The sequence below is a fragment of the Piliocolobus tephrosceles genome, chromosome 19, assembly GCF_002776525.5.
Source record: "Piliocolobus tephrosceles isolate RC106 chromosome 19, ASM277652v3, whole genome shotgun sequence".
NCBI lineage: Eukaryota > Metazoa > Chordata > Mammalia > Primates > Cercopithecidae > Piliocolobus > Piliocolobus tephrosceles.
In genome coordinates this window covers 12,498,143-12,511,834 of record NC_045452.1, presented here as the reverse complement: position 1 = coordinate 12,511,834, position 13,692 = coordinate 12,498,143, and positions in this window count along the sequence as shown.

Here is a 13,692-nt window from a genome sequence, read left to right as displayed (position 1 = left end):
TTTGGCAAGAATATCACAGGAGTAATGTTATGCCCTTCTTAGTGCATCATATCAGGGGCTACTTTCTGTTGATATGACTTATTACTGGGCATGTTAGCACTGATCATGTATTTAAAGAGGTTATCTGCTGGGTTTCTCTTTTGTAAAGTGTCCTTTTGTAATTAGTAAGTATGTTGTGGGGAGATATTAAGACCATGCAAAAATGTAAATTTCTTAACATTTACAGCATGTTTGTTTTTTTGAAACGGAGTCTCGTTTTGTTACCTAGGGCGAAATGCAGTGGCGCCATTTCGGCTCACTGCAACCTCTGCCTCTTGGGTTCAAACGATTCTCCTGCCTCAGCCTTCTGAGTGGCTGGGATTACAGTGCCCGCCACCACGCCTGGCTAATTTTTGTATTTATTAGTAGAGACGTGGTTTCACCATGTTAGCCAGGCTGGTCTCAAACTTCTGATCTCAGGTGATTCGCCTGCCTCGGCCTCCCAAAGTGCTGGGATTACAGACGTGAGCCACCGTACCTGGCCTACGTTTGTTTTTTTTTTTAAGTGCTGTCAAATGCATACCTTCTACTTTTCCTCAATAAATGTCAACTCTTACCCATGATGTGCCAATCCCTGTGGGGTGTGCCAAGCAGAAAAAGCACTGATCTAAGATGTGTGGTTCAGTTACGTGTAGTTCCGTGACCTTGCTGGGCTTTAGGATCCTTATCTATAAAATGGATATCATTATATCTTACCAGTAAGAACTGCTGAGGATTAAGGCAGACCGTACTTGTGAAAGTGTTCTGTAATACAAAGTAGGGTTGTTCATTCTCCTTCTGCAGCGCTCAGCTCTGGCCTCACCTCTCCTGTTTGCATTTTCCATTTCCTTCCTGCCTGTGTTCTATGCCTGCAGACTTCTGTCTGTCCACCCTGGCCTAACTCCCTTATCCTACTTGCCAAGCTTTACTTGTGATGTCATTTAATAAATTTTGGAGACACAAGGAGAGCCTCGTAGAGATGGACAATTTCCTTCAGTAGTCTTCTGCTGTTTTTGGAGTTGCCTCCAGGTGCCTGGGCCTGTGGGTGGTGGGCAGGAGAACCTTCCTCCCATGGCAGAAATAGTGGGAGAAGTAGGGATTGCCTTCATCCAATAATAATGCTTTGGCCCTAAAAAGGAAGCTCTTGAACCCCATAGAATATTTTATTTTATTTTATTTTTTTGAGACAGAGTCCCGCTCTGTTGCCCAGGCTGGAGTACAGTTGCAGGGTCTTGGCTCACGCAACCTCTACCTCCCAGATTCAAGCGATTCTTGTGCCTCAGCCTCCCAAGTAGCTGGGATGACAATGATGCACCTCCACGCCTGACTAATTTTTATATTTTTAGTAGAGATGGGGTTTCACCGTGTTACCATGCTGGTGTCGAACTCCTGGCTTCAAGTGATCAGCCCTCCTTGTCCTCCCAAAGTGCTGGGATTACAGGCGTGAGCCACCATGCCCGGCCAAATCCCATAGAATATTGCAGAAGCCCAAATGGATACTTGTGTCTTACTGAGTGGACACACTTTAAAGTAACTTCAAAACATGAAAGGATGACTTACTCCATATCAAACCTCCTAATTAATCCAGCAGCTATTTTCTTTTCTTTTCTTTTCTTTTCTTTTTTGAGACAGGGTCTCCCTCTGTTGACCAGGCTGGAGTGCAGTGGCACAATCACAGCTCACTGCAGCGTCAACCTCTTAGGCTCAAGTGATTGTCCCAGCTCAGTTTCCTGAGTAGCTGGGACTACAGGTGTGCGCCACCATGCCTGGCTAATTTTTGTATTTTTTGTAAAAACAGAGTTTTGCCATGTTGCCCAGGCTGCTCTAAGCTCAAGCAATCCACCCACCTTGTCCTGCCAAAGTTCTGGGATTACAGGTGTGAGCCACCACACCCGGCCTGCAGTTTTAATCTAAGGCAGGATTTATTTATTTATTTAGAGACAGAGTCTCTCTCTGTTATCCAGGCTGGAGTGCAGTGGTATGATCATGACTCAGTGCAGCCTTAAACTCCTAGGCTCAAACAATCTTCCTACTTCAGCCTCTTGAGTAGCTGGGACTATAGGCACACCGCACCATGCCCAGAATTTTTTTTTTTTTTTTTGACACGGGGTCTTGCTCTGTCGCCAGGCTGGAGTGCAGTGGCGTGATCTTGGCTCGCTGCAATCTCCGCCTCCCAGGTTCAAGCGATTCTTCTGCCTCAGCCTCCTGAGTAGCTGGGATTACAGGCGCACGCCACCACACCCAGCTAATTTTTGTGTTTTTAGTAGAGACAGGGTTTCACCATGTTGGCCAGGATGGTCTTGATCTCTTGACCTCGTAATCCTCCCCCTTAGGCCTCCCAAAGTGCTGGGATTACAGGCATGAGCCACCACGCCCAGCACACCTGCTTACCTGCTTCTTTTTTTTCTTTTTTTTTTTTTTTTTGAGATGGAGTCTCGCTCTGTCACCCAGGCTGGAGTTCAGTGGCATGATCTTGGCTTACTGCAAGCTCTGCCTCCTGGGTTCACGCCATTCTCCTGCCTCAGCCTACCAAGTAGCTGGGAGTACAGGCACCCGCCACCACGCCCAGCTAATTTTTTTTTTTTTTTGTAGTTTTAGTAGAGACAGGGTTTTACCATGTTAGGCAGGATGGTCTCCATCTCTGACCCTGTGATTCACCCGCCTCAGCCTCCCAAAGTGCTGGGATTACAGGTGTGAGCCACCGCCCCTGGCCGACACCTGCTTCTTAAAGGACCAAGTCCTGGCTGGGCTCAGTGGCTCATGCCTATAATCCCAGCACTTTGGGAGGCCAAGGTGGGCAGATCCCTTGAGTCCAAGAGTTCAAGACCAGGCTGGGCATAGCGAAACCTCATCTCTACAAACGATTAAAAAAATGTTTTGGCCGGGCACGGTGGCTCACATTTGTCATCCCAGCACTTTGGGAGGCCGAAGCGGGCAGATCACCTGAGGTCAGGAGTTTGAGACCAGCCTGTCCAACATGGTGAAACCCCACCTCTACTAAAAATACAAAATTTAGCTGGGCGTGGTTGCGGACGCCTGTAATCCCAGCTACGCGGGAGGCTGAGGCAGGAGAATCACTTGAACCCGAGAGGTGGAGGTTGCAGGGAGGCAAGACTGCGCCATTGCACTCCAGCCTGGGTGACAAGAGTGAAATTCCATCTCAAAAAAAAAAAAGTTTTAAAGGGACCAAGCCCTTTTAGGGGGGCTTCTGATCATTTAAATCTCCTCCAATAACAGAAAAGGTTTTCAAATGTTACCCCAGGGATTCCTCATTGCCCGCTCTCAATATTTTCCAAGAAAGACCTGAAGCTCCTTTCTGAGCTTCATTTCCTTGTTCTCCTCCCAGCCTCTCAGCTGTCTTTTGTACCAATTAGGTAGTTATTAATTGCTCCCTAATTGCAAATTGGCTGCCTCCTTACTGGCTCCCACCCACGCTGGCTGGCTGACCCAGGGGTCACATGTATCCTTCAGAGAAAGGTGTTTTGTGAATCCAGTGGTTCATTCGTTCCACACATGTGTGTTAAGCCCCTTCGTTGACGCCAGATCCTTTCTAGGTCCTGGGGACCGTGTTGAGCGAGACAAACCCAAGTCCCTGGCTTCTCAGAGCTCACAGTCTAGCAGGAGACAAACAGCAAAAAATAAATCATTTCCGATCGTCAGTGCTGGGATGGGGGAGTAATTACAGTACAGAGTGATTTGGGGGAGCTTCAGATACCTGCTCTGGGAAGGCCTTTCTAAGGAGGTGACATGTGAGTTAAGATCTGAATGGTAATGCAGAGCCAGCCAGAGCGAAGATGAGTCAAAGAGCACAGTCCAGGGGGAGAAGACAGCAAAGGCAGAGGCCAGGTGAGAGGAAGCAGCATGGCCTCTCTGAGGGGCATTCATTTCATCTATGAAGCCCTAAGGGATTCAGAAGTCAGCCATCAGGTTGGGGCTAGTTGTAAGGTTTAGGGCAAAACACCCCTCCTACTCCCTGTTGTTAGAGACTGGAGGCGGGGTTTGGCCCCCACCTGGCCCTGCCCCAGAAGGAGGGGTTATTATACATCGGATTGAATCAGATTCCAGGATCCTTATTGGTCCTTGGTGGTAATTAGGGCGCTCTCGCTTCAAAGTCCCAAATTCAGCCGCCCCACTGGGCACTAGAGCGGACCCGCTCCCCACCCCACCCACCCCAAGCTCAGAGGTTGGAGAAAACGACCGTCCCAAAGGAACCCAAACCCAGGCTTGAGACTTTGCAAAGAGACACAAGATGCGGATTGCCATGTGAAGTTTCCAGATTTTTTAAAATGTTAGAACAATGAATTCGCAAAGCTTTAAAACACCATACAGGCCAAACAACATGTCTATGGGCAGGACCTGGCTAGCCGGCCTGGGTGTGGTGGGGCTTGGTAAACGCCTAGAGGTAGGGACAAGGGAGAGAAGGAGTCAGGAAGGATGCTAACTGCATCCTGGATTCTGGGACACCCATGCCCTGGCAGAGATGTGCCCTAAGAGGAACGAACTCACTGCCACAGGCAAAGATTGAGCACCTACTGTGTGCATGGCTCTGTGCTAGGATGGAGGATACAAAACACTTCATAGGACTGCACCCTTGCCCAGGGCTGGGTGGGTGGACCTCAGGAAACCTGGGTTCCAGCCCTGACTTGCTCTCCTATAATTGCTGTGTGAACTTGGATTGATTCATCAGCTCTCTGGGATTCAGCACACAGCCTTTGTTGACATTAGATTAACTAAATCCAGTAAGGGAAGATTTTGAAGGGCCTCTAGGTGTCTGAATAGGGAATCTGGGCTGGGTCTGATAGGAAGTAGGAACTACCCCAGGTTCTTGAGCATGTTGAATAGGAAAGTGAAACAGGCCACCTGTGCAAAGACACACATCATCCTGGTGTGGGGTAGTGAGGGCAGCAACTAAGGCTTATGCAAATCAGATCTGATCACCTCTAGCCCAAAAACCTTCCATGGCTCCCTGCAGCCCTCACATCAAAGCCCTTTCTTCTTACTATGGTCCATGGGCAGGGCCAGCTTCGAGTAATGAAGGGTCAGTGTGATGCTCTGCTGTCACTATCTTGAAATACTTAATAATTTTTGAACAAGGGACTCTTTTTTTCCATTTTGCACCAGGCCCCGCAAATTAGGAAGGGACCCACAGGGACCCTTCAGTCTGGCCCCTTTTCCGCTCTCCTCATCCAAATCGCACTTCTCCCTTACCCTTCATACTTCAGTCACATTGGTCTTCCATCAGTTTCTGGAGATTGTTCCTGCTTTGGGACATTTGCATAGTCTGTTCCCCTTGCCTGGAACACCCCCACCCCCACATCGAGACCAACTTAGTTTTTTGTCCAACAATTCCTTCACAATTTCTTATCTTCCAGACCTGAGCATAATTATCTCCTGAGAGATAAATCCTCTGTCCTCCCAGAATTACCTATTCAGAACAAAACTTTAAAAATTATTTAAGCCAGCCAGGCACGGTGGCTCACGCCTGTAATCCCAGCACTTTGGGAGGCCCGGGTGGGCAGATCACTTGAGGTCAGGGGTTCAAGACCAGCCTGGCCAACATCATGAAACCCCGTCTCTACTAAAAATACAAAAATTAACCGGTGGTGGTGGGCGCCTGTAATCCCAGCTACTCAGGAGGCTGAGGCAGGAGGATTGCTTGAACCTGGGAAGCGGAGGTTGCAATGAGCCGAGATCATGCCATTGTACTCCAGCCTGGGCGACAAAGTGAGACTCTGTTTCAAAAAAAAAAAAAAAGATTTAAGCCTGGGTGCAGTGGCTTACTCCTGTAATCCCAATACTTTGGGAGGCAAGGCAGGAGGATTGCTGAGGCCAGGAGTTCCGGACCAGTCTGGGCAACACAGCAAGATCTCATCTGTATAAAAAATAAGAAAATTAGCCAGACATGGTGGTATGTGCCTGTAGTCCCAGCTACTTCGGAGACTGAGGCAGGAGGATTGCTTGTGCCCAGGAGTTCAAGACTTCAGTGAGCCATGATTGCACCACTGCACTCCTACCTGTGCGACAAAGCTAAACCCTGTCTCAAAAACAAACAAACAAACAAAAACAATAAGGGAGGCATTTCAGACATCTGTCAGCAGCCATAGGTGATCGGGGGCTTTGTGCTTATAAAGGTTTGTTCAGTAACAAATATTCAGCTGGAGTGGGCATCATGGCTCACACCTGTAATCCTAGCACTTTGGGAGGCTGAGGCAAGGCAGGAGGATCGCTTGAGTCCAGGAGTTCGAGACCAGCCTGGGCAACATGGCAAAACCCCATCTCTACAAAAAATACAAAAATGAGCTGGGTGTGGTGGCACACACCTATAGTCCCAGCCACTTGGGAGTCTGCGGTGGGAGAATTCCTTGAGCCTGGAAGGTGGAGGTTGCAGTGAGCCGAGATCTTGCCACTGCACTCCAGATTGGGTGCCAGAGTGAAACTCTGCCTCAAAAAAAAAAAAAAAAAAAAAGAGAACGAGAAAGAGAGAGATCTAGAAATATTTCCCCAGTTGAATTTTTAAAAATTAATTAATTTTTTCTTTTTTCAAGACAGGGTCTCACTCTGTCACTCAGGCTAGAGTGCAATGGCGTCATCACAGCTCACTGCAGCCTCGACCTCCTGGGCTCAAGCGATCCTCCCACCTCAGCTGGTGCATGCCACTATGCCCAGCTAGTGTGTCCCACCTCAGCCCTGCAAAGTGCTGGGATTACAGGCATGAGCCACCACACTTAGCCATATTTCCATCTCTTAATGAAGTAAGCAAAACCATTTACACCACAAGAGATAGAGGGAAGGGATAGGATTTGTCCAAAACATAATAAATCCCCTTGGCCAAATTCATGGACCCTGGCAGGGTAAGATCAGCCATAGCATCATGTCTGCCTATGTGGCTGACATTCATTATGTAAGTCCCATGTACCAGGATCCCCCTCCCATGCAAGCTCCCTGAATGATCATTCCCAACCTTACAAAGTTGGAAGTATTCTTCTCCCCATTTTGTGGATGAGGAAACTGAGGCCTAGAGAAATTGAGTAACTTGTCAAATGTGACACAGTAAAGAATTGACAGAGTTGGGATTTGCACCTAGATCCGTCCAACTCCAGATCTCCCTGAGCCCTTCACTACCCCAAAATAGCTGCTCCATTGGCTTGCTGTATGATTTTGGGCAAGTTCCTCAACTTTTCTGAGCCTCAGGTTCTTTTTTTCTTTTTCGTTTTCTTTTTCTTTTTGCGACAGAGTTTCCCTCTTGTCGCCCAGGCTGGAGTGCAATGGCACGATCTCAGCTCACTGCAACCTCTGCCTCCTGGGTTCAAATGATTTTCCTGCCTCAGCCTCCCAAATAGCTGAGATTACAGGTGCCCACCACTACGCCTGGCTAATTTTTGTATTTTTAGTAGAGACAGGGTTTCACCTTCTTGGCCAGGCTAGTCTCGAACTCCTGACCTCTGGTGATCTGCCCACCTCAGCCCCCCAAAGTGCTGGGATTACGGGCATGAGTCACTGTACCCAGCCTCTTTTTCTTTTTTTAAGAGAAGGTCTTATTCTGTCACCCAGGCTGGAATGCAGTGGGTAATCTCTGCTTACTGCAGCCTCAACCTCCTAGGCTCAAGTGATCCTCCTAACTCAGACTCCCAAATAGCTGGGACTACAGACGTGCAGCACCAGGCCCAGTTAAGCTGAGCCTCACATTCTTTACCTATAACTTGCCCCTTAGTTAAGCTAACACATGGTAAGTGCTGATTTTAGTGCTGAAGTTGATTCTGTCTCTCTTTTTTTTTTGGAAACAGGGTCTTGCTCTGTCACCAGGCTGGAGTGCAATGTCATGATCTCGGTTCAGTGCAAACTCAACCTCCTGAGCTCAAGTGATCCTCCTGCCTCAGCTTCCCGGAGTAGTGGGATTACAGGCATGCACCACTGTTGATTCTTTATAGATGTTAATTCTCTACTTAACACACACACCCCTCCAACTCCCACCACACCTACAGACACACACACACACACACACACACACACGCACGCACGCCAGCCCCACAACAGGAGGAATGTAACAGAAGCAATGCTTTGTGTTCTGTAACCTGTTTCCTTTTCCTGGACACACAGGAAGGTCGTGTTCTCATTTTTCCTGCAGTTAGTAGAGTCATGTGACTACATAAAGGCCAATGAAATTATATGTGACCCCTGTGCAAAGGCAGTTAAGTGTGGATGTGCCTCCTTTGATTTTCTGATTCCCTTTCTACATGCAGAGGATTCAGGAACAGATTCCAGGGAGAGCCTGGGGTGGAGGCAGGATTGGGGGGCAAGGTCACTGTTTGGAAAAGAGCTCCCTGGGAGAGCCCCTACCTATATCAGACTTTGCAGGAGTGAGAAATAAACTCTGATTAATGAGAAATAAACTCTGAAATAAACACTGAGATATTTGGTTTGTTACAGCAGTCAGCATTAATTACACTGAATAAAATTGTGCATCAATTATCAATTGCCACAACAATGCTACATAACAAACCACCTCAAAACTTAGTGCCTTAAAACAGCAACCATTTTTTAGCTCGAGATTTCATGGATTGGCACTTTAGCCTGGGCTCAGCTAAAGATTTTTCTGGTCTCAGTTGGGCTTACTCATGTATCTGTGGCCAGCTGTTGGATTAGCTGGTGACTGACTAGGACAGCCTCAGGTAGGACAACTAGTCCCTGTTCCAGCGGTCTCTTAGGCAGGGTAGCCCAGGCTTGTTCACATAACAGCTGCGAGAGTTCCAAGAGAATGAGTGGAATCTCTTAAGGCCTAATCTCTCAACGCCCAGGCTTGGAACTGGCAATGCCATTTCCATATAGTCTGTTGGCCAAAAATAGTCACATGCCTGGCTGGGCACGGTGGCTCACACCTGTGTAATCCCAGCACAAGTGGACGGATTACTTGAAACTAGGAGTTCAAGACCAGCCTGGAAAACATGGGGAAACTCTATCTCTATAAAAATTAGTGGGGTGTGGTGGTGAGTGCCTGTAGTCCCAGCTACTTGGGAGGCTGAGGTGAGAGGATCACCTGAGCCCAGAGAGGTCAAGGCTGTAGTGAGCCATGATCGCACCACTGCATTCCAGTTTGGGTGACAGAGATATCCTATCTTAAAAAATAATAGAGCTCAGCCTCTAGAATCACAGCACTGGGCTTAAGTCCTGACTCACTTGCTATTGATTTTGGGCAAGTGCCTTCCCCTCTTTGAGACTCACATTTCCCTTCTATAAAACAGGTGCTGGGGCTGGGCGTGATGGCTCACACCTGTAATCCCAGCACTTTGAGAGGCCAAGGCGGGCGGATCACCTGAGGTCAGGAGTTCAAGACTAGCCTGGCCAACATGGTGAAATCCTGTCTCTACTAAAAATATAAAACTTAAAACTTAGCCAGGCGTGGTGGTGCACGCCAGTAATACCGGCTACTCACTACTCAGGAGGCTGAGGCAGGAGAATCACTTGAACCCAGGAAGCGGAGGTTGCAGTGAGCCGAGATTGTGCCATTGCACTCCGGCCTGGGTGACAAAAGTGAAACTGTCTCAAAAAACAAAACAAAACAACAACAACAAAAAACACAGGTGCTAGAAGAGAGGAGTCCTCATGTTGGGGGCTGTTGTGAGAACTGACTGAGGGAATGCACCATGGATGTGTGCTGTAAATTATCTATTTTATTACACCCAAGGTGGGCTTAATAGCTGCCAGGGAGTCTTAGTATTATCTCAACCAAACCCCCAATTTACAGAGGAGAAAACAGAGGCTCAGGCAAGTGATGTGACTTGCCAAGGCTGCATAGCTAAGGAGCAGTGATGTCCCAACCATACTCAAGTTTGTCTGTTTCCAGAAGCTAAGGTTTTAGCCTCTCTAAAGTTAGAAAGTCCTAAGTTTGAGTCTCGACTCTGTCCATTATAGCCGTGTGACCTTGGGCAAGTCACGTTTCTCTCTGGGCTTCATGTTTTTCTTCGTCTAAAGAAATTAACATCTGTCTCATAAAGCTATGGGGAATCAATGGGAAGATACAAAGAAAGTGTTTAGCAGAGTGCCAAGAAGGGACAGGGCACGGTGGCTCATGCCTGTAATCCCAGCACTTTGGGAGGCCGAAGCGGGTGGATCACCTGAGTTCAGCAGTTCGAGGCCAGCCTGGCCAACATGGCAAAACCCTGTCTCTACTAAAAATACAAAAATTAGCCAGGCGTGGTGATGGGCCACTGAAATCCCAGCTACTCGGGAGGCTGAGGCAGGAGAATCACTTGAAGCCGGGAGGCAGGGGTTGCAGTGAGCCGAGACTGCACCACTGCACTCTAGCCTAGGTGACAGAGCGAGACTCTGTCTAAAAAAAAGAAAAAAGAAAAAAATAGTCTTAGCCCTTGGGGGTGGTGTGAGGAATAAGTGAGTTACTGTGGGCTAAGCTTTAGCACAGTGCCCAGCACATATTACAAACTTCATAAGCAGTTGCCATTACTTTTAAAGGGTGTTTTGTTTTGTTTTGTTTTTGTTTTTGTTTTTGAGACAAGGCCTCGCTCTGTCGCCCAGGCTAGAGTGCAGTACTTTTAAAGTTCTGAACCCTGTTGGAGGCCAACATGAGACCATGGGGGACCCCAGGCCCCAACTGGCAGTGGCTCTAGGCACTGCCTCCTCTGCCATTTGGCTATTATTAGGCTCGGCATCCACATCTCAAATCCAGATGGGGAGCGAGAAGGGCGGGCAGGGCAGGGCCTGGCTGGCGGAAGGCTGGGAACACGGCTTGGAGGCTGGGTTTGGGTTTGGGCCCCACCCTGCCTGCCTTCCCTTGCATGCAGCTGGTCCAGCCCGCCACGTCTACACTTGGCTCTGAGGTTGGTGCAGAGCACTCCCTCCCACTGTGGCCGCCTCCTCTGGGAAGATTCAGAGACCTTCTGCAGCCTCAGCACTTTTCTGCCTGCCCCAGAGAGGCCAGGCCTGCGTGGAAACTGAATTCGACACTGCGCCTTCAGAACTGCGTACCTTCAGAACCGGCAAAGGAGCAATCCACACCGCTGTCTACAGGTCTTCATGCCTCCATTGAGATTGACTGGATCTTCTGAGGGGGAAGGGCCTATACACCGGGGTTCGAATCCCTTCCCTACCACTAACATGCAGTGTCAACTTGGACAAATGACTTCCCCTCTCTGAGCCTCAGTTTCTTTGCCCATAAAAGGGACAGAACATTGGCATCTGCTTTACAGGGCTGTAGTGATGGTTAAACGAGTGCATGGTATGGAGTAGGCACTCAATATGTGTCGGTTATTTCCTGTTTGAGTGTGCCAGGCCCTGAGGAGGAAACAAAGTTTTGGGAGGTTGAGAATCTGGGGTTGAGAATGGCTCTGCTCCTGATTTGCTACGCTACCTGAAGCCTGTCTCTTGTCCTTTCTGGGACTCAGTTGCCTATTTGAACCATAAGGTGGTATCTAGGACTCTGTAATACCAAGATTCAGGTGCTGCGTTCACAAGTAGAGAGAAGGGTTTGCTGGGATCCCACAGGTTGGCGAAATATTCATTCTCGGACTGGGTTCTGGAACCAAAATACCCTCGGCCCCTGAGCTTCTCCAGATACTCCCTACTCTGCCAGTCCAGGGCTGAACCTGGAAGAATCTAGACCCTTCTTATTAAGTCTCTTGCCCTAGGAGGGCCTGAAGAAGGCCAAACACCCTCATTTTAAAGATGGGCAGACTGAGACCCAGGTCTCCCCAGTGCTCAGACTTCATTTGAGCGGAGCTTCCAAATGGTGGATGATAGAATATGGTGATTAAGAACAAATGTTCTGGCTAGGCGCAGTGGCTCACACCTGTAATCCTAGCACTTTAGGAGGTGAAGGCATGCAGATTGCTTGAACCCAGGAGTTTGAGACTAGCCCTGGCAACATAGGGAGACCCCTGTCTCTACAAAAAATAAAAAAATTAGCCGGGCATGGTGGCACGTGTCTGTAGTCCCACTGTGAGCCTGGGAGGTCAAGGCTGCAGTAAGCCATGGTTGTGCCACTCCACTCCAGCCTGGGTGACAGAGTGAGACTCTGTCTCAAAACAAACAAATAAAAACCAAAAGAACCAGGGTTCTGAACCTGTCTCCTTATCTGTGTAATGGTGGTACTACCTCACAGGACTCAAGCTGTGAAGGTCATAGTGGTAACAAAATTGCCACACATGCATTATAAACGTGATCAGGAGCCAGTGTCCAACTCATCAGGTGGCAATTACATGATGCCCCACCATGAGCCTAGACCCCCCACTCCCTGCGCCCAGGCATCAGGGACTCCCAGAAGTCTAAAGAGGTCCAGGCTGGCACATCCAGAACTCTCTCCTTCCTGTTGCAGCCCTTTGCCTCTCCTTTGTCTGTAAGGCTGGGTCTCCTGGAATTCATTGCTGCCCAGTGGGCATCTGAGGCCCCTTCTCCTTCTCCAGGGCCGGAAGTTTGCCTGACACTGTTGCCCAGAGAACACAGCAGCTGGATGACATCATGGAGATGATGGCCTTGCCAAACTGGTTTCCCAACAGGTCCTCAGTCCCACTCCGAGGGCTGCTGGCCATGACCTAGGGTGCATCCAGTTCTGCACATAAGGAGGAAGGTCATAGCCCTTGGATCCAGTCAACCCCAACAAGAATCATTCATCTCTAGCGACTCCATGCTCCAGTCTCACCTGCCTGTCTGTTGCCCAACAAGGTCCTCAATCCTACTTCCGTTCCCTTGCTCATGCTGTTCGCATCTCCAGAATGACAATGCTGTCCTGGGGAGAGGAGGCTTAGAGAGCCCAAGGCACAGCTCCTCCATTGTGCAAATGAGCAAGTTGAGGCTCCAAGAGGGCCAAGCCTTACCTAGGGTGGAGCCAGGGGTAAGACACCCATCACCCTTCTTGCCTCCTGACCCCAGGCCTGGGCTTTCTCTGCAGGACCCTGACTGGGTGGAAGGTTAGCCAGGGTGACTTAGGGATGCAACGCAGACAGCTTCGTAAAATAGTCATTCTCAGACTTGGGCTCTGGAGCAAAATATGACCCCTAGCCTCTGAGCTGCTCCAGCCACTTCCCATTCTGCCTTTCCAGGGTTGAACCTGGAAGAACCTAGAGTAGACCCTTTCTGTGACAGCCCCTTGCCCTAGGAAGGCCTGAAGCAGGCCAGTCCAATCACTTCATTTTACAGGGGGCAGGCTGAGGCCCAGGCCTCTCTGGTGCCCACAAGATACATTCACCCTGCTCACCTGGCATTCATAATCCTTCACAAAGAGAACCACCCACATTTCCTGCTCCACCCACAGCCTATCCTCCTCCTTTTCCCAGATTACTGGTCATTGATCACACTCTTCCTCTGCCACAAATGCTCTTTCATGCCTTTCTCCCTCTTCTATGTGGGGTGAATTTTAAAAATTAGCTGGGCGTGTGGTGTGTGCCTGTAGTCCTAGCCTCTTGGGAGGCTGAGATGGGAGGACTGCTTGAGCCAGGAGTTTGAGGCCACAGTGAGCTGTGATCATGCGACTGCACTCCAGCCTGTGGGGTACAGCAAGACCCCGTCTCCAAAAAAAAAAAAAAATGGCCGGCCGAGCTCTGTGGCTAATATGGTGAAACCCCGTCTCTACTAAAAAATACAAAAAATTAGCTGGGCGTAAGTGGCAGGCCCCTGTAGTCCCAGCTACTTGGGAGGCTGAGGCAGGAGAATGGCGTGAACCTGGGA